Below are 22,068 nucleotides of genomic sequence, written 5' to 3'. Positions count from 1 at the left end.
GATTTGAAGACTCTGTCAGCTCTCAGGGGCTTATGTTCCTACTGAAACCATGACTTTTTGACCAGAGAATCTGCCAGTCCCAGCTCAAGGAAGAAGAAGTAAAAAATAGCACATTTATTTCTCTCTGAGAAGTAAGCCAGAAATGGAATGCCATCAGGATTTGAAAACATTTCTTTAAATTTGATGCACTTAAATCCAAAGGCAGGTAATGAATTTTGCTTCATCAGTAAACCTTCAATCTCCTTGATGAGCATATGCAACAGAAATTGAACACAAAAGGCATAAAATTACCATGGTGATGGCTAATTGTGGTGAATTTGCATATATTAGTTCACAGTAACACAAATAACACTCTGGTAGGCTAAAGTGCTAAGATACAGAAAGTATTGTTCTGTTTAAAATGTTGTTAAAATCAGTCTGCTCTGATTAAAATAACATTTGAAATATTAGCCAATTAAATATTATTTAATGGTGAATAGAAGAAGAAAATCTTCATTTCCCTCAAAGCTATTTGAGACTCTGGTTTAGTATTATGGTGTGAGGGACTGGAATGTGGTTGGCATGCTCTGTAATTGAGAGATACTGGAAATAGAGTATCGATTTTTGGGGTCCTCTTGTCTTCCTCTCAACAGCTTTTTTTTTTTTTTACCTTGGCATCTTCTTTCCCTGATCCTAGACACCTCCTCAGTAACTGGTGCTGCAGGAAGCACCACAGGGAAGGCAAAGAGATGGACCCTGCCGGTCAGGGGAAATATGAGGCTGAACTTTACCGTCATACCCAGGAGGCCTCAACACTTGCCAACTTTGGGCAAACAGTTTAGCTCTGTGAGACGTAATTTCCTCATGTGTAAACTGGGAAATGTCTGCACCTTGAGTAAGATAGTGGGTATAAAGCAGCCAGAACATAACAGTTGTTTAATGTCAAAGATATTAGAAAAGACCAGTGCGCATGAAGTAATGTCAGTGAGGGAGACTTCAGTGGTGCACTAAACTGTGGTTTGGACCCTGGGGTCTGGAGAAATTCAGAATAGGTGGCTGGGCTTCGGAGTAAGGGGAGGCTTGGGCTGGTGTAGCTGGGGCAGGCAGAAGGGGCTGAGAGGCTGTTCTTGGGAGGCATCTTATGAGGGAACGCACGGAGGCGGAAATAGGCACGTTGCGGGGCATTGGGGAGATGTACGTGATGTGCATGGAAGACATGGTGACCAGTGCTGGGGTCACATCATGGAAGGTGACAAAACCCAGACACAGGAGTGTCCTTAGCAAGGAGGCTTAAGCTCTGAATGCCTTTGGGAAACTAACCATATTCCCAATTATTTTAAGATTGTGTGATGTAACTTTTACCCCTGCCCAGATTCACTTCATTTTCCCTTTTCCTCTCTTTTTCCAAATTACACTCTTCTCTTTGTTCTACAGTGTGCTGTTTACTTCCAAGTGCAATTAAAGGACTGGGCCAAAAAGCAAATGGAGCACATCTTGCCAAGTCTACCTGCAAAATGCATTGCATTTGCTTAACTGTGACTCAGATTTGGAACGACCTAAAAAGGAAAGGGCAATAGTGTTTGGGTGGTGACAGAACCATCCATTACCTTGCTGGGAGCCAAGATAGGGAGCCAGTAGAACTATCTGAGAAAAGATGAGCCATGAAGCAACAGTGATTCAAGATTAATAATAACTCCTCATGCCTGTGTTGTGATTTAGCAGAGTTTGGAACGCTCTCACAGCCAGTAACTCATGTAATTTTTAGGACAACCCTATGAGGTTGTTAAAGAAAATGTTGTTGTCCTTATTTTACACATGAGAGAGCTGAAATGGAAAGAAAAAGAAGGCTTGCCCAAAGTCACACAGCAAGCAAATGGTGGGGTAAATGGAGACTCAGGTGGCTTGTTGTGTTTTTACCCATCAAACACCTTTTCTGTGTCTACTGCTCTTGACTCTTGCTCTGCTCACCCCTGCCCTGGTCCTGTCTTCCAAGACACTTGGTTAGGGATTAAGTATTTGGGAGATTAGTTGGAAGGCTATTTTGGTGACCCAGACGTGAGGGGAGCAGGGGCTGCATGATTCTAGACCCTCTCCCTCTCTCAGGACCTCTCTGGGCATTGTTTCTCAGTATCCTATGGGGCCTCCTTTCTTTGATGCACTCCTTAAACATTGAAATCTCCCACGGTCTCTATTCTCTTCTCACTCTTCACACTCCATCGTGACACCTGTCCCTTTCCACCATGGCTTTTGTTGTCAATTCCAAATTCACATCTGCAGCCACACTCACTCCCCAGATCAAGATCCACTTAAAGACACTCTCTTGACTCACAACTCTCTCCCTTTCTCTTTGTCTCTGGAATCACACACCGGCCTTTGTTCCTTCCTGCTCCTGAACTCTAAATTCTCCCTTTCCCATGAATCCTTCTCAGTAACAATGAAAATGCTCAAATTTCTCTGACTGAAAAATTAAAATAAGAAACACCTTTCTCAAATTATCTTTGAACCCACTTCCTTCTGCAACCACAGCCCCATTTTTCCTCGCTCCTTCATGTACAGACTTTTCCAGAGCATTTCTTGTGCTTGCTGTCTCCATTTTCCAACTCCCACCCACACTTCTCAGCTCACTAATCTGGCCCCCACCATAATAAGTCTGGCTAGGACCCCCAGGGACCTCCATATCACTAAATCTAGTGACACTCTCTGTGCTCACCTTATGGGTCTTCTCAGCAGAAGTCAACATGGCGAACTACTCTATTATTCTTGGAACACTTTTACCTTGGCTTCTGTGACACAATACTCTTTTGGTTTTCCTTCAACCTCTGTGGAAGTTCTTTCTCTTTTTCTCTTGCTCATCCTCCGATACAAAATGATTAAATGGTTTCACTCATGCCTTCTCTCCTCACTCTATTCATAATCATCTACATTCAAATCTTCAGTGACCAGCTATGTAGAGGCCACTCTCACATTTACATATCTAGTCTATATGTTTCTTCAGACCCCCAGATCCTCACAGCCTACTTATTAACAAACTTTTCTCCTTGGATGGTTTCAAGAGTCCTCAAGCATATAACATGTCCAAGAGTGAACTCATAATTTTTAATTTCAAATGTGGTGTTCCTCTAATTCCCTATTCTAGTCAATAAATTTAAGTCAGGACTTGTACATGTCTTCCTTGACTATACCTATCTTGTATACCATATCTTATCCTAGCCACCATTATCTTCAAAATAGCTTTTAAATCCACCCACTTTGCCCTATTCCCAATGCAACCACTAAGTCATAGCTGTGTCTTGCCTGATTATCCAAAAAATTCCAAATTGGTCTCTTCCTGATTCACTTTTGTCACCCTCAGTTCATTTTTACACTAAACTGAAGTGACCTTTAATCATCTCAGTCTTTGTTAAAAGCCCTTCAATATTTCAAAGGCCTGTTTGCCTAAGTCACAGTCTTTCAGGTGGCTCCACTCCACCATTTGTCTCTTGCCAGCCTGTGCAGCCTCATCTTGCTCTGTGTTTCTGTTCTTTCCATTCGAGCTCTTTCCCACCTCCTTCCTACGCTTTCTCCTTTGCATAGAATTCTTCCCCAGTCCTCACGTGTTTAACTCTTCCTTATCTTAGCACACCCAGCTCACAGGCGGCTCTCACAGAGGTGCCTCCCTGACCCACCATGTTATGATCCCCCATTCACAGGCCTTCATAATTCCAGCTTTGTTCCCTATGTAGCCCTTCTCGTGGTTTGAATTTTATGTTTATGTGATTGTTTGATTAATAATATCCTTCATATTTGACTGTATGCTCTATCTAAGAGTAAGGGCTGGTGACTGTTTTTACTTATGTTGGCTCCTGGGACCTAACAGAGTGCCTGATGCATTATAGGCACTTGACAAATGTTTGTTGACTATGAAATATATACAGGTGGATATTGGTCCTCTTCACATGAATGAATATCTTGAAGGCTAATCTTTTCTCCCTTAACCTGTGCCCTTCCCTCCTTACTCTGGAATTTCCCATTGAGGTCAATGACCTAGTTATCTACCCAGTCACTCCACTAGAAATCTAAGAATCATCCTTGATTGTTCCATTTCCTACCACACTTAGTCACTAAAGTCCTATAGATTCTCTCTCAATATTGCTTGGATGTGCACCCTTCTCTTGAACCCTACCTGTCTTAATAAAGAAATTCTTTTGCTTGAAATACTGCAACAGCTTCTAATTTGTGTTTCTGACACCAACACTGTCTCCGAATTCCCTTTCCCTTTCCATGTTGGAGTCACTGTTCTAAAATACTCAGAGGCATATTTTTCCTTCTCAAAGTTAAAATGGTTTCCTATTTGGATTGAAAGATAAAATGTAAACTCCTTTGTATTCCTTTCATGCTGATTGTTGCTAACAAGTTCGGTCCCCTCTTCCTCTTTGTCCTCTCTCCTCTGTCTCTTTGTTCCTGACATATTGAATGCCCTTCCCCTAGTGCTCACGTGTTGCCAGGCTTGCTTGTGCCCACATTTTTGCTCATGTTCTTCATTCTTCCCTGGATGGTCTCCTGGTCCACCTAGCAACTGTTTTCCTGTCCTTCGAGCTTAGCAGCCTGACATCACCTCCTTCTTCTAGGAAGCCTTTCTTGATCCCCTCCCTTTAGGCAGAATACACACTGCTTCTTTTAAGTCCCCAGAACACATTTTTACACTTGTTCTAAAGTAAGGACTATATTTGAGTTTGGAGTCCCAGGAGAGGGGGTCCATTGCTTTACCTGGGTATCTGCAATGCTTAGCACAGTCACGCGTGGCTGGCACTCAATAAAAGATTTTTAAATATATGGATACGTTTTCAACAAATGAGATAATTGTTTGTCAGCCACAGGAACCCACCCACTTAGGCTAATTTATGTAAACAGGATTTATGTTGAGGCTCCTGGGAAATCTCATGAAGCCCAACTGAATGCAGTACAGCTAGGCTTTGCAGAGTATTAGAAAGTTGTAAGGCAGTTGTTCTGTTTGTCTTTCTCTGGAACTTCATTCTTTCTTGTCTTTCCCTATCTGCATATCTTCTTTCTTTTCTTGTATGCCAGCTTTCTCTGTGAGGCTCTTGGCCTCTGAAGCTCCATAGCTTTGGCTGGCACCCAGCTTTAAGTCATGCATCTGTCCTTGGCACATGCTGCAGTGCCAGTGTCTGACTTTCAACAGTCCCTGGGTCTCAGTTCAAATTATCTAGGAAATTTATTGGTTCTTGGCCAGCCAATGGAATGGCTAGCTTTGAATTGATTCAATTCACTGTTGCTAAGGGGAAAAAGTCACTTGGCCTGAGGCTGTTGGTTGGAATGGAGTATCTGAAAAGGGATGTGGGAAGGGTAGGTAAATTGATTGACTACTAAAGAAGGGACAAAATCATAGTTTTGTAATTTGCTTATCAGGACCACTGCAGCTGGGAGTGATGTGAATAGCTGAAGCCATGGACAGTCAGTTCTCCAAGGCTTCCATCCCCAGGGAGTCTGATGTCCACCTTGGCCCTGTACCAACTCCAACTTCTTCGTCTCATCTCCAGCCTTAGTGTCTTTCAATCCAGCAAAGCAGCCTCACACATAGGATCTCAAATAGAAACCAACTGGTAACTCAGCAAGGGTATGGCTCAACTTTCAGGTGTTTTCAAACAGGTTAACTTTTACAAAAGCAATTCTGGGCAAATAGTATGCTTTGTCCTGAACTGGCATCTCTGGAGGGAGTAGCTCTAACTACATGCATTAGAGATTGGGCTTTAGACTCTGGCTGGGTCTTCTATCCTTCAACTCTTCCCCAGGGAATTGCTTTCATGGATTTGCAAGTATCCAGAAGTGGTGTGGAGTAGAAAGACCGTAACTGTGAAGTCAGACAGGCTTCTGGTTTGTTTTTATCTATAATCTTTGCATGCTTCTATTTTTTCTTCTCTGATTACCCAGTGTAATTTCCTAGGGAACACATTTATAGAGTCGAGTTTCCTATGCTCATTTTGGGCTTATGATGCAAACAAGTTCAGGAATACCTTATTTATTGCCTCCAACCAGTAAACTAGTATCTTTCAACTCAGGGTGCCCTGAATCACTGGGCCATCAGATAAGAAAAAAAAATTGTGTTTGAGGTTCATATGTGGTGAGATTGATGTTGTCAAAATTGATATTGCTATTTGGACATCTGGATGTAGGGCTTTAAGGAATTATTAAGGAATAGCATTTTTGATATTATTTGGGCATCTAGAGGCAGGAGAATTAAGCTTAAAAGAAGACTTTTTGGGGAAAATTATTAAACCTCCAGGCTCAGTTTCTTTTCTTTTTCTTTTAAAGATTTTATTTATTTATTTGTCAAAGAGAGAGATAGAGAGCACAAGCAGGGGGAGCGGCAGGCAGAGGGAGAAGCAGGCTCCCTGCTGAGCAAGGAGCCCAGTGCAGCCTTGATCCCAGGACCCCAGGATCATGACCTGAGCCAAAGGCAGGCGCTTAACCAACTGAGCCACTCAGGCATCTTTCTTTCTTTCTTTCTTTCTTTCTTTCTTTCTTTCTTTCTTTCTTTCTTTCTTTCTTTCTTTCTTTCTTTCTTTCTTCTTTCTTTTTTCTCTGTCTCTCTCTCTCTTTCTTTCTTTTTCCTTACTTCCTACCTTTCTAATGAATTGTGGACTGTAAAGAATGTAATGTAGGGGGAGTAAGGCTTGTCAGAGTCTTGGACATGATAGTTGGAATAAATAATCAGTTGAAGAAGGTGAAGACTGCTCTATTCCTCTGTCCCTGGTAATAAATATTGCGCAAGCTGTGCTAATTCCCACTACACAAGAGGGCCAGTGGATAAACTAAAGGAGAAGTTTGAAATTTGGTGGTCTCCAAACTGTAAGCCAAACTAAGCCCATTTGGGTGCTCTACCTATATTCACAAAGTTCTGTGGCCAAATAGTTAGACTAAACTCTGCCTAAAAGGAAGTTAAACAGGTTTTATTTATAACTTAAAAATATTCTGCAACATTGGTCAGAATTTTTAATATGCTAATATATATAAAATCTGGAGGTACATATAGTATGTGGCACTCTTACCAAGCTTGTTTTATGATACAATCTCTTTTCCACCTTTCTCTTTTAGTAGAACATCTTATGATGCTGCCATTATATGAAACACTGATATAACCACGCAGGAGTTAAATGTGACAAATACTGTTCAGCACTGCTCATGTACATAGGACTGTGTTAAGTATTGCAGGTGATGAGACAGCATTTGTGTACAGTCAGGACTCCTATAATTGTATGAGATTAAGACCCAGTTTTAGCTAGTTCAGATGAAACATGGAATATGTTGATTCATGTATCTTGGAAGATCAAGAAGTGGGCTAGCTTTAGATGCGGCACAAGCATGGTGTTCATTGTTGAATGAACTTCTTGGTATCATTATGGGACAGGCTCTATTCATGTGCCAGTGTCTTTGAACTGGGTTCCCAGGAAACAGACTCTTGAATGGAAAGTTACATGAAGATTTACTGGAGAGAGCTCTTGGGCATTACACCTGTGAGGAAGTAAGAAGGACATGACTGGGCAGCAGAAGAAGCTGAGCCCTGAAGTGGTTGCAGCTGAAGCCTCAGCTAATTCTACAGGAAACTCTGGAGCCCTTCAGAGTTGTCCCCACATGGAAGCAAAGAGTCTATGCCTTTGTGTTCCTTCATCAGAGGTCACAGCACAACCCCATAGTAGTGTCTAGGGCCACTCTCTGGGAGGGAGCGTAACTTGATGATGTATTTCCTTGTGGCAGAAAGTAAGTCCCAGCAAGAGATTCAGTTCTTAGCTACCAGCCACCAATCCTTCTGGCAGCTGGGGAAATGAGTGTGTCAGCCCTGGAAAGGGTAGCTGGACAGAGCACCACATGGCCATAGTCAACCAACAGGGTCCCACCAGCTCAAGCCCAAACCTTATTCAGTATTTCAGAAGGAGAAAGACTTTCTTTTCAGGTTATGTTTATGAAGAGGGAATTTCACTGTCTAGCTTGGGTCCCTACTGCCCCTGTGTTGGAGGAGGTGGAGGTCATGTGATTGACAGATCCACCATCCGTGGGAGGGGCAGTCCCCAAAAGGAATATGTGCTGCATAGACAAAAAAGGGAACCAGTGTCAACCATAGCCTTCAGAATCTTCTTGAGCCAGAGAACGAGAAAGCACATCCACAAGTGATGATTACTAGATTGAAGATTTTATGGCCTGGGACCGCTTAGTCTTCTTTTATACATTAAGACAGAGAAGAAAATCTTGTTTCTAATTTACATTTGCACTCACTACTAAATCTATATTCTATGTTTTAATTTTGGAGATAACTCTACATATAGCATAGCGTGGGCTGGTCCGTTTTGATTAAGAATGTTTTTAGAAAAGACAAGTGAAAAAAATTAGGTTGGAATAATTTCCAACCTAACATATATAGAAGTACTCTCCTGTGAATATTATTTTCTAACTTCAGTCATTGTTTAAAGATTTATCCTGGTCCATTAATAATGATGTACTTGCTCATATTTGTTGAATGCTCACTACTTGCCAGATACTCAAAGAAGCAGTCATCCAAGCATTCCTTATGACAACCCTGACATAAGTACCATCACTGTCCCCATTTGACAGATAAGGAAACTGAGGTTAAATGCAGTAATTTTTCCAGTGTCTTATAGGTAATAAATGGGATTTGACTTTAAAACCTGATGTTCTGCTATGTTGCCTTATTACTAATGTTGACATTTTTTGACTAGGTCTGTTCAAAACAAATTCTTACCTTAGTTGAAAACTTAATTCATTGATTCTTGTATGGTGACTCAAAGAATTTGAAATGGAAGATATACTGAAATTATATCTTTTAACGTAAATCATGAGATATCTCCATCTGTAGAGCAATCATGTCTTTAATGTCTTAACATTAAAACTGATTTTCAAATAATAACAGGCTAAAAAGTTAGTCCTTGATACTACCATCCCTTCAACTATTTTTCTTTTTGTGTTTCCTCATAGGTCTCGTCCCTAGAAAGTATTATTTTTACTTATCTGTCCATGACAGATATATTAGGTTGAACCATGTGGAATTTTCAATATTTTACAGTTTTCTTATGAAAATGGTAATTGATATGGTTCAACCTTAATATTTTTTTCAGCTTTAATTCAACACTTTGTGCTAACCTTTCCATGTTGTTATGTAGTCTTCTTGTCATCTCAACATCCAATGTTCCATGAAGTATAAGTTCACTTAACTATTCTTTTCTATTATCCTGAGTTTTTTTACTATAGTAAACATCATCCTACACAAATATTTCTCTCTCTGAGTTATTTCCTTAGGATAAATTCCTAGTTATGGAAATGACTGGATTAAAGGAAATTAATATTTTATGACTTTTGATATATATACTTAAATTATGTTATAGACAGAATCTTTTTAAATTGCAATCAATAGTGTATAAATGTACTAACCTCATCAGAACCTGGTTAGCCTTGAGTATTGTTATTATTTCTGATAATATAATAGGTGTGAAATGGTACTTAATGAATATTTTAATTTGTTTGTCTTTGATCACAGCAAGGTGGAGCATTTTCACATGTTTGTTTACGAATTTCAATTCCTCCTGCATAGATGATCAGATCATATTCTTTGCTTATTCATCTATTGGGCATCTTATTTGCATATGATCATTGTGCATCTTATATAACAATAACTCTTTATCTTCTTTTAAAGACATTTTAATCCTTTTTCTCTTAAGTTTCATTATATTATTTTAGAAGTTACAAAATAAATTTTTAATAGAAAAATCTGAATTTTTCCTGTCAATTAAAGCTTAGAAAGTTTTAATTCCTGCATATATTTCAGTATATTTCATTTTAGTCTTTGCCATATTTTATATGATTTCAAAATATTTACTTTTTTAGTGATGCAGAATTTATTTTGATTTATGGTATAAGTTGAGGATATAAACTAATTTTGTTTTAAATTTGCTAATCAGATATCTCCAAACTATTTCTCAAGTATGTTTTTCTTTCTCTGTTGTATAGAGAAAGTCTAAGAGTGTAAAAACGTTTAATGTGATAGAGTCTATTTCTGGAGCCTTTATTTGGTTTCACTTTTTTTTTTTTTATGGTGCCAGATATATTTTAATACCTGACAGGATGGTCTCCACTCATTTTCAATTTTTAAAATTTGAGAACATTTAAAATATCTCCCCCACCCCATTTTTGGCCCCATATTTTTCTTATTAGGCCAATTAAATAATATTTTACAACTTCAAAATTTGGCTAGATTTAAAAATAGTGTATTGGTTTTCTTTTGCTGCTGTAAAATACCACCACAAACTTAATGGTTTAAAGCCATGCAGATTAATTACCTTATAGTTCTGCAGGTTAGAAGTCTGTTGCTAGTCTCACCTGATTAATATCAGAGTGTCAGTAGGACTGTGGTTCCTTTGTGGAGACTCTTAGGAGACAAATCATTTCCTTGACCTTTCCAGCTTCTAGGGGTTGCCTGTGTCCCTTGGGTGGTGGGCCCCGCCTCCATCTTCAAAGAAAACAATGATGCATCTCCCTGACTGTTTTTCTCTGTGAGCAGAGCCAGAAAATATTCTCTAATTTTAAGGACCTAGGTGAATAGATCAGGCTCTGGATAATCTAGGATAATTTCTCCCCATTGCAGGGTCTTCACCCTTGGTCACATCTGCAAAGTCTTTTTTACCATGTAAGGTAACATATTCGTAGGTACTGAGATCAGGATTTAGACATGTTTGGGGGGCATTAAATTTGCCCACAAAAAATAACATCAGAATTTTGGGGGAATTCTGTTAAATAGATGTTAAATGATTTTGGCAGAATTGGTATTTGTGCAGTATTTCACTTTCCATCCATCAGTAAGTGATCACCTGGCGACATTTTGAGGATTACTTAGTGGTTTTAAAGACCCTTTCTCCTTAATTGCACTTCTTAAACTTCTAGTTTGTGGGATTCTATTGTGAGCAGGACTTCTGTTTGCCCATATTCCTCCCTAGTACAGTTTTTCTAACAAGTTATTGCTTGATGTCCTTAATTCTTCGTGAAAATTTGTTCCCTAATGTAATCTTAATTTGGCATCCACACTACAAGGAGAAACATATGCTCGCAATACATGGTGCAGTGTGAATGCAGCTCCCAGGGAAATCAGCCCAGCTATGCCATATTGAGAAATCTCCATTTTCACTACTTATTTGAAAAGATGCAAAAATGCTGAGCATTGAGATGACCTTCAAAGCTTATGAAAGGTTGCTGAATACTACATTTGACCTAGTTTGCTCAGTGTCCTGAGCAGAAGGACACCCAGCAGTCCAGGAGCTGCCCTGGCAAAGGGAAGTGACATATGGGCCTGGGGTGGAGAGGCAAGGCTTTGCTTAGGGACCCTGCACAGCCCTTCTCTCCAAATGATTGATTAATTTCTACTTCAGCAGGTTGCAGTTTGTGACCACTTCCTTCTGAGTTTGATATTCATATTTAAGAGATTCGTGATGCAGAAGAAGGATTTTTGAATTGGGAAACAGGAGGCCTGGTTCCAGCTTCAATGGAGAGCTGAATTGAGCCTATGGTAGTGAGGAGGTGATGTGATTTCTTAGGGGATCAGTTCTCTTATTTCTAATATGAGGAGTTGGACTAGATCTGTCAGCCTATAAACTGATAGAGATTTGAAAGAAGGCAAATTCCATTTGAAGGAGGAACAAAGCACCAATAATTTCAGTTCCCACTTTCCCCCTCTCTATATTGACTCTGGGGTAACACTTAGGAAGCAGAAGATCTTTTTGACCCTTCACTCTAGAAACATCTCTGACCTTGTGAGCTAACTCTCATCTCAGCCTATGAGCTCTCGAGCAGTCTCAGAGTTCTTGAAGTAGTGATAGTTGGCCCTGACACCCCTTCTAAATGATAGGCTTATGGGTTTCAAAACACACTGTCTTCTGACACTGGATCTTCCTGGCTGTGTTCTACAGGAAGCCTTTGCTGTATAGGCCAAGAGAAGAAACCTCACAGGCTTGTCTGTAGGACGCAGATAAAGTTCAATGATTTGGCTTGCTCAGGAAATCCTCCTCTATGGATCCTGTTGAAATGATCCTCTCCCATTCTGTTTTATGCATTGACATGTCTTGATATTTTCTCTCTTCACCAGCCACTGTTCCTTCTTCTGCAGATCAGGGACTCTGATGTCTGAAGAGAAGGGAGTGGCCAGTAGGATCCAGAGGGTGGCTTGGAGAAGCAATGATCTCAGCCCCAAATGATCAGATCATAGTACTTTTCACTGAAATTCTGCTTGTGGCCCATCTTCTACTTAGTATCAGTTCTTCCTGTATAAAGCCTGGTGGATGAGGTCCAGTCCCACATGGAGGGCCAGCAAAGCACTGGCATCAGTAGACCTTCTTCAAATATGAATTTTCCTTCCTCCCCTCCTCTGAAATTGTCCCTTTGTTTCTTGTTGTAGGAAGCATCCAGACTGCTGCTGGAGGTGAAAGCTGACTTCTCTGATCAAGTTCATAAGTTGTTGTTGTCAGAGGCATCCTGATCACCCCTAACAGAGAACAAGGATTGAACAAGGGAGTGGACCATGAACCTTAAAGTCCCAGGAACCATGTCCTAGCATGGATAGCATGGCAGAATTTGCAGTTATGGCAATGATGACACCCCTTATTGAGAGCCTTTACAAATCAGACCCTGTGGGTTCATCTTGAAGTGCGCAGAATCTCATTTGGAATTCAGACATAGAAACAGTTAATTCCAGAATGATAACAATAGGGCACATATCTTGCTGTTGACTTGCTGGGTTGAGAAATTAATTTCTGAGAGGCCAGCTAGCCTAGTGATTGAGAGAGTCCCCAAAGTTTAGGAAAACACAACTTGTGTGGTATTCTTTTTTGAAGGTTTAGTGGAGAGTGGGAGAAAAAGTTTTCTTTCTCTCTCTTTTTAAACATTAAATAACTACACTATTTTATTATTTATATTTAAAGATTTGGGGCCAGGCAGATTTAGTTTAGGATTCCAGCTTTCTTACTTACTAGGTTTGTGGTCTTTGGAGAAACTTCTTAATCTCTCTGAACCTCATTTTCTCTGTGAAGATTCATTGAGCTATGTACATGGTGATCTTAGCTACTTGTCCGGCACTTAAATATCAGCTCTCATTATTGCTATTGTTATTACTGTTACTGTTTGAAAATCAGAGCCATGTGACAAAGGGAACTAATATTTTGAACCTCAATCTGACAATCCAGTTGGATGATTATTCAGTGGCGGGAACCGTTACAGAAAGTCATCCTAGTGTTTTGGAAAGTCAAGAAACTAAAAGCTGGCATTGTCACAGAGAAACTGTGAACTTCAGAGGGAGGGCTCAGAGCCTCAGACCACAGACTGGCAGGGTGCCCTGGCCTGTGGCTTGGAATGCAATCAAGTCTGGAGGGCAGGGAAGCCCTCTGAACTGCACTTCAGAGGTGGAAATCCCCAGCGTCCATGGAGAAGAAAAGGGAAATATTGGTGCTGTTATACATCACTGACTTTTGAAGAGGGACTACCTCGTAGCCTGCAGGAGCGGGATAAGAACTCAATCTGAGGACCAGAGGGTCAGAGAGAGTGGCCCAGGCTGGGCTGAGCCAGGGCTTCAGCTGCCAGGCCAGATCGGGATTCGGAGGTACCAGATGTAGCAGATGGCTGAGCCAGCAGGCTGCCTGCCTTCCTCCCAAGCTGTGAACATGGGTGGATCAGGCTTTAGGCTTCCTTACATAGCTGCATTAAACTGAATGTAGGAATATGGGCATTAGCAAAGGACCCCTTAAAAGCATTTTTAAAAGAGGCTGGTGGTGGTAGAAATGAGGATTGAAAGGTCAGCGTGTGAAAACATCTTACCTAAGTGGAAGTTGGAGGAAAGAAATTGCCTCTGAGGACAGGCATTAGGAACAGGTATCTTTCATTATAAATTCACTTAGGGATTTGTTTCAATTCCCTGGAGTTTTACAGATGACCTTTTCTTTTCTTGGGAATTGGCTTGCCTATTCTTCCTCCGTTTTGGAGAAACCCTCCTGAGTTAGAAGGAACATGCCCACCTCTGTCCTGGAGGTCATTCCCCACCTGTTCCAAACCTTGTTTGTGGCCAGGCACACAGCTTATAAACTGTTCCTGGGAATGTTGAGAGTCTTCAGGCAGACTCTTTTTTTTTTTTTTTTTAAATTATGTTCAGTTAGCCAACATATAGTACATCATTAGTTTTTGATGTAGTGTTTAACGATTCATTAGTTGCGTATAACACCCAGTGCTCATCATGACACGTGCCCTCCTTAATGCCCATCACCCTGTTACCCCATTCCCCCATCCCCCTCCCTTCTGTAACCCTCAGTTTGGTTCCTGGAGTCCAGAGTCTCTCATGGTTTGTCTCCCTCTCTGATTTCTTCCCATTCAATTCCCCTCCCTTTGCCTTTGGTCCTTTGCACTATTCCTTATGTTCCACATATGAGTGAAACCATATGATAATTGTCTTTCTCTGCTTCATTTATTTCACTTAGCATAATCTCTTCCAGTTCCATCCATGTCAATGCAAATGGTGGGTATTCATTCTTTCTGATGGCTGAGTAATATTCCATTGAATATATAAACCACATCTTTTTTTTTTAAAGATTTTTATTTATTTATTCATGAGAGACAGAGAGAGAGAGAGGCAGAGGGAGAAGCAGGCTCCCAAGGAGCAGAGAGCCCGATGTGGGACTCGATCCCAGGACCCTGGGATCATGACCTGAGCCGAAGGCAGACGCTTAACCATCTGAGCCACCCAGGTGCCCTAAACCACATCTTCTTTATCCATTCATCTGTTGAGGGACATCTCGGTTCTTTCCACAGTTTGGCTACTGTGGACATTGCTGCTATGAACATTGGAGTGCATGTGCCCCTTCTTTTCACTACAGCTGTATTTTTGGGGTAAATACCTAGTAGTGCAATTGCTGGGTCATAGGGTAGTTTTATTTTTAACATCTTGAGGAATCTCCATACTGTTTTCCAGGGGGGCTGTACCAGCTTACATTCCCACCAACAGTGTAAGAGGGTTCCCCTTTCTCTACATCCTCACCAACACTTGTTGTTTTTCAGGCAGACTCTTAAAGAGATTGCTGTCTTAGCTCAGCCTGCTGTAACAAAATAGCAGAGACTGGATGGTTTAAACAACAGATATTTTTCTCTTGTAGTTCTGGAGGCTGGGAAGTCTGAGAGTAAGGTGCTGGCATCGTTGGGTTCTGGTGAGAGCTCTCACTTTTGGATAGCTGCCTCTCACTGTATCCACATGTGGACAAGAGAGACAGCAGCCCTCAGAAGTACCTCCATCTTAGAACAAATATTGTGAAGATGTCAATGCTACCTAGAGCAATCTACACATTCAATGCAATCCCCATCAAAATATCATCCACTTTTTTCAAAGAAATGGAACAAATAATCCTAAAATTTGTATGGGACCACAAAAGACCCTGAATAGCCAGAGGAATGTTGAAAAAGAAAAGCAAAGCCGGCGGCATCACAATTCCAGACTTCCAGCTCTATTACAAAGCTGTCATCATCAAGACAGTATGGTACTGGCACAAAAACAGACACATAGATCAATAGAACAGAATAGAGAGCCCAGAAATGGACCCTCAACTCTATGGTCAACTCATCTTTGACAAAGCGGGAAAGAATATCCAATGGAGAAAAGACAGTCTCTTCAACAAATGGTGTTGGGAAAATTGGACATCCACATGCAGAAGAATGAAACTGGACCATTTCCTTACACCACACACAAAAATAGACTCCAAATGGTTGAAAGACCTCAATGTGAGACAGGAATCCATCAAAATCCTAAAGGAGAACACAGGCAGCAACCTCTTCGACCTCAGCCGCACCAACTTCTTCCTAGAAACATCGCCAAAGGCAAGGGAAGCAAGGGCAAAAATGAACTATTGGGACTTCATCAAGATAAAAAGCTTTTACACAGCAAAGGAAACAGTCAACAAAACCAAAAGACAACCGACAGAATGGGAGAAGATATTGCAAATGACATATCAGATAAAGGCCTTGTATCCAAAATCTATAAAGAACTTATCAAACTCAACACCCAAAGAACAAAGAATCCAATCAAGAAATGGGCAGAAGACATGAACAGACATTTTTCCAAAGAAGACATCCAAATGGCCAACAGACACATGAAAAAGTGCTCCACGTTGCTCGGCATCAGGGAAATCCAAATCAAAACCTCAATGAGATACCACCTCACACCAGTCAGAATGGCTAGAATTAACAAGTCAGGAAACGACAGATGTTGGCGGGGATGCGGAGAAACTGGAACCCTCCTACACTGTTGGTGGGAATGCAAGCTGGTGCAGCCACTCTGGAAACAGTATGGAAGTTCCTCAAAAAGTTGAAAATAGAGCCACCATATGATCCAGCAATTGCACTACTGGGTATTTACCCCAAAGATACAAATGTAGGGATCCGAAGGGGTACGTGCACCCCGATGTTTATAGCAGCAGTATCCACAATAGCCAAACTGTGGAAAGAGCCAAGATGTCCATCGACAGATGAATGGATAAAGAAGAAGTGGTATATATATACAATGGAATATTATGCAGCCATCAAAAGGAATGAGATCTTGCCATTTGCAATGACGTGGATGGAACTGGAGGGTGTTATGCTGAGTGAAATAAGTCAAACAGAGAAAGACATGTATCATATGATCTCACTGATATGAGGAATTCTTAATCTCAGGAAACAAACTGAGGGTTGTTGGAGTGGGTGGTGGGGTGGGAGCGATGGGGTGGCTGGGTGATAGACATTGGGGATGGTGTGTGCTATGGTGAGCACTGTGAATTGTGCAAGACTGTTGAATCACAGATCTGTACCTCTGAAACAAATAATGCAATATATGTTAAGAAAAAAAAAAAAGAAGATAGCAGGAGGAGAAGAATGAAGGGGGGGAAATCGGAGGGGGAGATGAACCATGAGAGACGATGGACTCTGAGAAACAAACTGAGGGTTCTAGAGGGGAGGGGGGTGGGAGGATGGGTTAGCCTGGTGATGGGTATTGAAGAGGGCCAGTTCTGCATGGAGCACTGGGTGTTGTGCACAAACAATGAATCATGGAACACTACATCAAAAACTAATGATGTAATGTGTGGTGATTAACATAACAATAAAAAATTAAAAAAGAAAAAAGAAGTACCTCCATCTTATGATGTCTCTCTTTGCCTGGAGACTTACGAAACTGAAGTCCAGAGAGGTTGTGTGACTTATTCAAGCTCACAAAGCTTGTAAGTGTTAGAGTTATGCTTTAAACACTTGTGGTCTGAATCTAAAATCTGTAGTCTATCCCCCATAAGTGCTTCCCCTACCAAAAACAAGCCAGCAAACAAGCGAACAAACAACAAACTGACTATACGATCCTGTCTGGCTCTGACCAGAATCCATATAGGCACGAGGGTGTGGTGTAGTAGTGGAAGGACCTATTCTGGGAACGGCTGTGGTGTACCCATTAAGATGGGCACTGCCTGGAGTGCCCGGGTCTACAGGTGAACTGGTAGTGTCTATGAGGTCAAGAGGCTACTATAGCAGCAGGCTGAAGGGTGGAGGGTACATGTCCCTGTAGGTGATTCTTCCACTCTTCCTCTTTGACGAGGGACTCACAAGGGGGATTCACATGTCAGCTGCTTCAGCTTCCAGACCTAACTCCTTAGTCTGTTCTAAGTCTGCAAAGATTGGTTGTTCTCAAAGCTTTTGGTTTGAGCCAATCAAATACCTGCAAAAGTGTGCATTTTTATCTTTTAAGTATAGAGTTTAGCCTATCAATTAGTCCTAATGTGATTAATTTGTGTCTTTAGTTTTTTTTTTTTAATATCCTGCTTATATTTTTTTTCACTTTAAGTCATGGGTTGAGAGAAGTGGATTAAAGTCTCCTATTAATGGGCATCTGTTTATTTTTCCTTGTTTTTGATGCTTCATCCTATTATCCATTGACTACTATTTTGCCCTGAATTCAACCCAGTCTGAGAGTAAGTTTCAGAGCCTCTACTTTCTTCTAGTTTGCACTTGCCTGCATAGCTCTATGCAGCCTTTCATTTTCAACTTTTCTGAGTTAGATGTCTTAGATATGTCTAAGTACACATAGTTTTTTTTGCTTCATAACCCAATATAAGAATATGGTCTTTTAATAGATTTTTAGATACTTTATATTTATTGTTAAAAAAAGAAGTTGCAGGGTCACCTGGGTGGCTCAGTCGGTTAAGCGTTCAACTCTTGGTTTCAGCTCAGGTCATGCTCTCAAGGTCATGAGATCAAGCTGCCTTCCAGGCTCTGCACTGAGCATGGAGCCTGCTTGGGATTCTCTCTCTCCCTGCTCTCTCTCACTCTCTAAAATAAATAAAATAAATAATTTTTTTTTAAAAAAAGGAAGTCACATGATACTTCTGTTATCATATTTGATGTCATGCCTCCTATTTTTGTTTGTTTTTTCATAATTCTTTATTATATGATCAGTTTTGCTTGCATGTGTGGTGGTGGGGTGGTCTGTGTACTTTTTGATGATTTGGAACGTTTGTGATCTGTTTGAATTTCTTCTAGTGTTTCATTGATAATTTCGCTTTTCTCTTCATTTAGACCCTGTTGGCTTTGTTGTAATCACTTCTGCTTCCATCTCTCCTCTCTCTCTCCATTCTTCCCCCCTCTTATACCCCGTTTTTGTTGGTTCTCTTTTTTTATGAAATTTCTAGGGTTCACATTCATAGTCTTCAATATATTTATCTTACTCCTAGTTGCTTTACCAGATCAAAATTGTATATTTTGACCCCAACCTAGAAAAGATGACAAAGTCAGCATCCCTACATCACCTTCTACCTTTGTTTTTCCCCATTTCCTCCCAATTTTTGTTAGTAATATTATTTCTACATTATTGTATAACACATATATTTTATTTTCTAAATGTAGTCCCCATAGTTCTTAGTGTTTCAGCGAAATGGATCAATGCTCATTGTTAGCCCTTTTATAGTAGTTTCTCTTGTCCTTTCTTGGCTGGTTGAACCCTGACCTCTAGTAGTTTCTCCAAGAGGCTCATGGGAATTTGTTCCTTGAGTTCTTGTAAGTTTGAAAAATATCTACCTGTTGTCTCTATCTTTAAACAATAGTAAGGCTGGATAGAACATTCTTGGGTTGCACTTTCTCTGAGACTTGATTAGCATTTTCCTATGGTCTTTCTTTATTTTGTGTTGCTGGGTAGTTTGAAGTATCAGACTTTTTCTTTACTTTAAGGTGACTGGAACTTTGGCCTAGTTGCTCAAGGTATCTTTTATTTTTCAAGGGCAGCAGTTATACCAGGACACAACTTGGTATGGGCCATTCTGTAACAATTTCCTCCATGGATACAGTGGGCCCTTTCAATCTATATGTTCATTTTCTTTTATTGTGAAAAAGTTTCTAAAAGTAGATCTTTAATTTTTTTGGTTTCTAGTTACTTGGTTCTCTCCATCAGAGTAAATATTGCAATTACACATGTGTTGAATTGCCATTATGTCTTCCATATCTTTTTTTTTCTTGAATCCTTTAAAATTTTGTTTGTTTTAGTCATTTCTGCCATCTTGTCCTACTTGTTGCTTTCTGTGTTGCACTAAAGTCTTTTCTCCTTTGTGCCACTTTCAATATAGACATCACATTTGTAATGATTTACTATTTGTGATGATTTTCCATGTGTTTCCTGAGCTCTGTCACTGCATGCTTTGTTTCCTCTTATCTTCTATTATATATTTGGCAGAAACTTTGTAATTCTGCTTTGAGCTATCTTTCTTATAAGATTATAAAAATTCTTTTAAAATAAAATTATTTTTAGTTGTAGTAAAATACATATAACACAAAATTTAACATTTTAATCATTTCTTTAAAAAAAAATTTTTTTTATTCTTATGTTAATCCCCATACATTACATCATTAGTTTTAGATGAAGTGTTCCATGATTCATTGTTTGTGCATAACACCCAGTGCTCCATGCAGAATGTGCCCTCCTCAATACCCACCACCAGGCTAACCCATCCTCCCACCCCCCTCCCCTCTAGAACCCTCAGTTTGTTTTTCAGAGTCCATCGTCTCTCATGTTTCATCTACCCCTCCGATTTCCCCCGCTTCATTCTTCCCCTCCCGCTACCTTCTTCTTCTTCTTTTTTTTCCTTAACATATATTGCATTATTTGTTTCAGAGGTACAGATCTGAGATTCAACAGTCTTGCACAATTCACATTTTAATCACTTCTAAGTATACAGCTCATTAGTATTAAGTATACTCACATTGTTGTGCAACCAATCTCCAGAATTCGTTTTATCTCACAAAATAGAATCTCTATATCCATTTAAACAACTCCCCAGCCTCTGGCAACTACTGTTCTACATTCTGTCTCAGAATTTTGTTACTTTTGGGACTTCATTTAAGTGGGATCATATGGTATTTTGTCCTTTTGCAACTAGCTTATTTCACAAAACATAATGTCCTCAAGGTTCATGCATGTTGTAGCCTGTGTCAGAATTTCCTTCCTTTTTAAGGTTGAACATTCCATCGCACATATAGAGCACACATATAGAGCCCATTCATCCACTGATGGACACTTGAGCTCCTTCCATCTTTTGGCTATTGTGAATAATGTTGCTATGAACATGGTGTGCTGTGCAAATATATCTTTGAGAACCTGCTTTCATTTCTTTTGGGTATATACCCAGAAATTGAATCACTGGATCATATGGTAATTCTGTTTTTAATTTTTTGAGGAACTGCCATATTGTTTTCCACAGCAACTGCACCAATTTACATTCCTACCAACAAGGTTCCAATTTCTTCACACCCTTGTCAACACTTTCTTTCTTTTTTTAATTGCAGCTATCCTAATGGGTGTAAAATGTTACCTCATTGTTATGGGTGCAAATGTTGTCTTTTGAATGGCTTTTCCCTTATGATTAGTGACGGATCTTTCATGTGTTTATTGCCCATTTGTGTATCTTCTTTGGAGAAAGTCTATTCAAGTTTTTTGCCCATTTTTTAATTGAGTTGTTTTTTTGTGGTTGAATTATAGGAATTCTCTCTCTCTTTTAAATAATCCAGAGGTTATTTACTTATTCACTTATTTAACACCTATTATGCCGTTAATTCATAGGAGATGGGCTCCAATAGCTCAGGCTCTTTTCCATTTGTTCTCACCAAGTGTACTTCTCTGGGTGGAGCAGACTGGCACTTCAGTTAAACCCAAGTACCTTTGCCTCTTTGACTTCCTTCTTTTTTGGATCATTTTCCTTCACATACTTCAGGAAGCTGTCTTGGCTCTTAGAGTGCTTAATATGCTTAACACATACATTAATTCTCTTGGCAAGAATCTTAACTTTTCTGTTTACAACAATGCCAACAGCATGCTGAGTGACATTGTAGACTTTTCTAGTTTTGCTATGATGACATTTGTGGAACATTTCTTTTTGAATGGTACCTATTCCCTTGATGTCTGCAATATCACTTTTATTGTAGATTCACATGTACGTGGCCAACGGAACAACTCTATATTTTCTAAAAGGCCTAGGGAATATAGAGTGGGTACATCTCCTCTTTCCCTTTGTGTTGGTCATTTCAGCCAATTACTGTAAGATGGAGGTTCCCATCAAAAGGCTGTAGGAGTTCTTTATATATTCTGGATATTAACACCTTATCAGATATATGATTTGCAAATATTTTCTCCCATTCCATGGGTTGTCTTTTGATTTGTTTTCTTTAATGAACAGAAGTTTTAAATTTTGATGTAGTCCAACTTTCTACTCTTCCCTTGTTGCCTGTACTATTTAGTGTCTTAGTCAAGAAATCTTTGCCAAATTCAATGTCATGAAGATTTCCCCCTATGTTTTCTTCTACTTTAAATTTAAATGCTTAGTGATGTTAGTCATTTTTCCCCCCGTTCTTTGTCAATAATTTTTGTATTTTTTTCTGGTCAATGTTTCATTTCCTGTTTTTTTTTTTTTTAAATTTATGCCTTCTTTTTATTTTTATATGTTCTTTTAATATAAATTTGTGTTGATTCTTTTTTATTAGGTCCTCTTTGAATAAAACAAATTA

General features: G+C 39.8%; 1 pseudogene; it reads right to left on the bottom strand.

Annotated features, from left to right (window-relative positions):
* Window positions 1-21,108: 21,108 nt before the first annotated feature.
* Window positions 21,109-21,587, bottom strand: LOC135362279 (large ribosomal subunit protein eL21-like; annotated as a pseudogene).
* Between the last annotated feature and the right edge of the window lie 481 nt (window positions 21,588-22,068).

This window comes from Mirounga angustirostris, unplaced genomic scaffold (assembly GCF_029215605.1).
Source record: "Mirounga angustirostris isolate CCGP_5_RB_7025 unplaced genomic scaffold, mMirAng1.0.hap1 SCAF_1, whole genome shotgun sequence".
NCBI classification, from domain to species: Eukaryota; Metazoa; Chordata; class Mammalia; order Carnivora; family Phocidae; genus Mirounga; species Mirounga angustirostris.
This window is presented reverse-complemented; position numbering and strand designations above follow the sequence as displayed.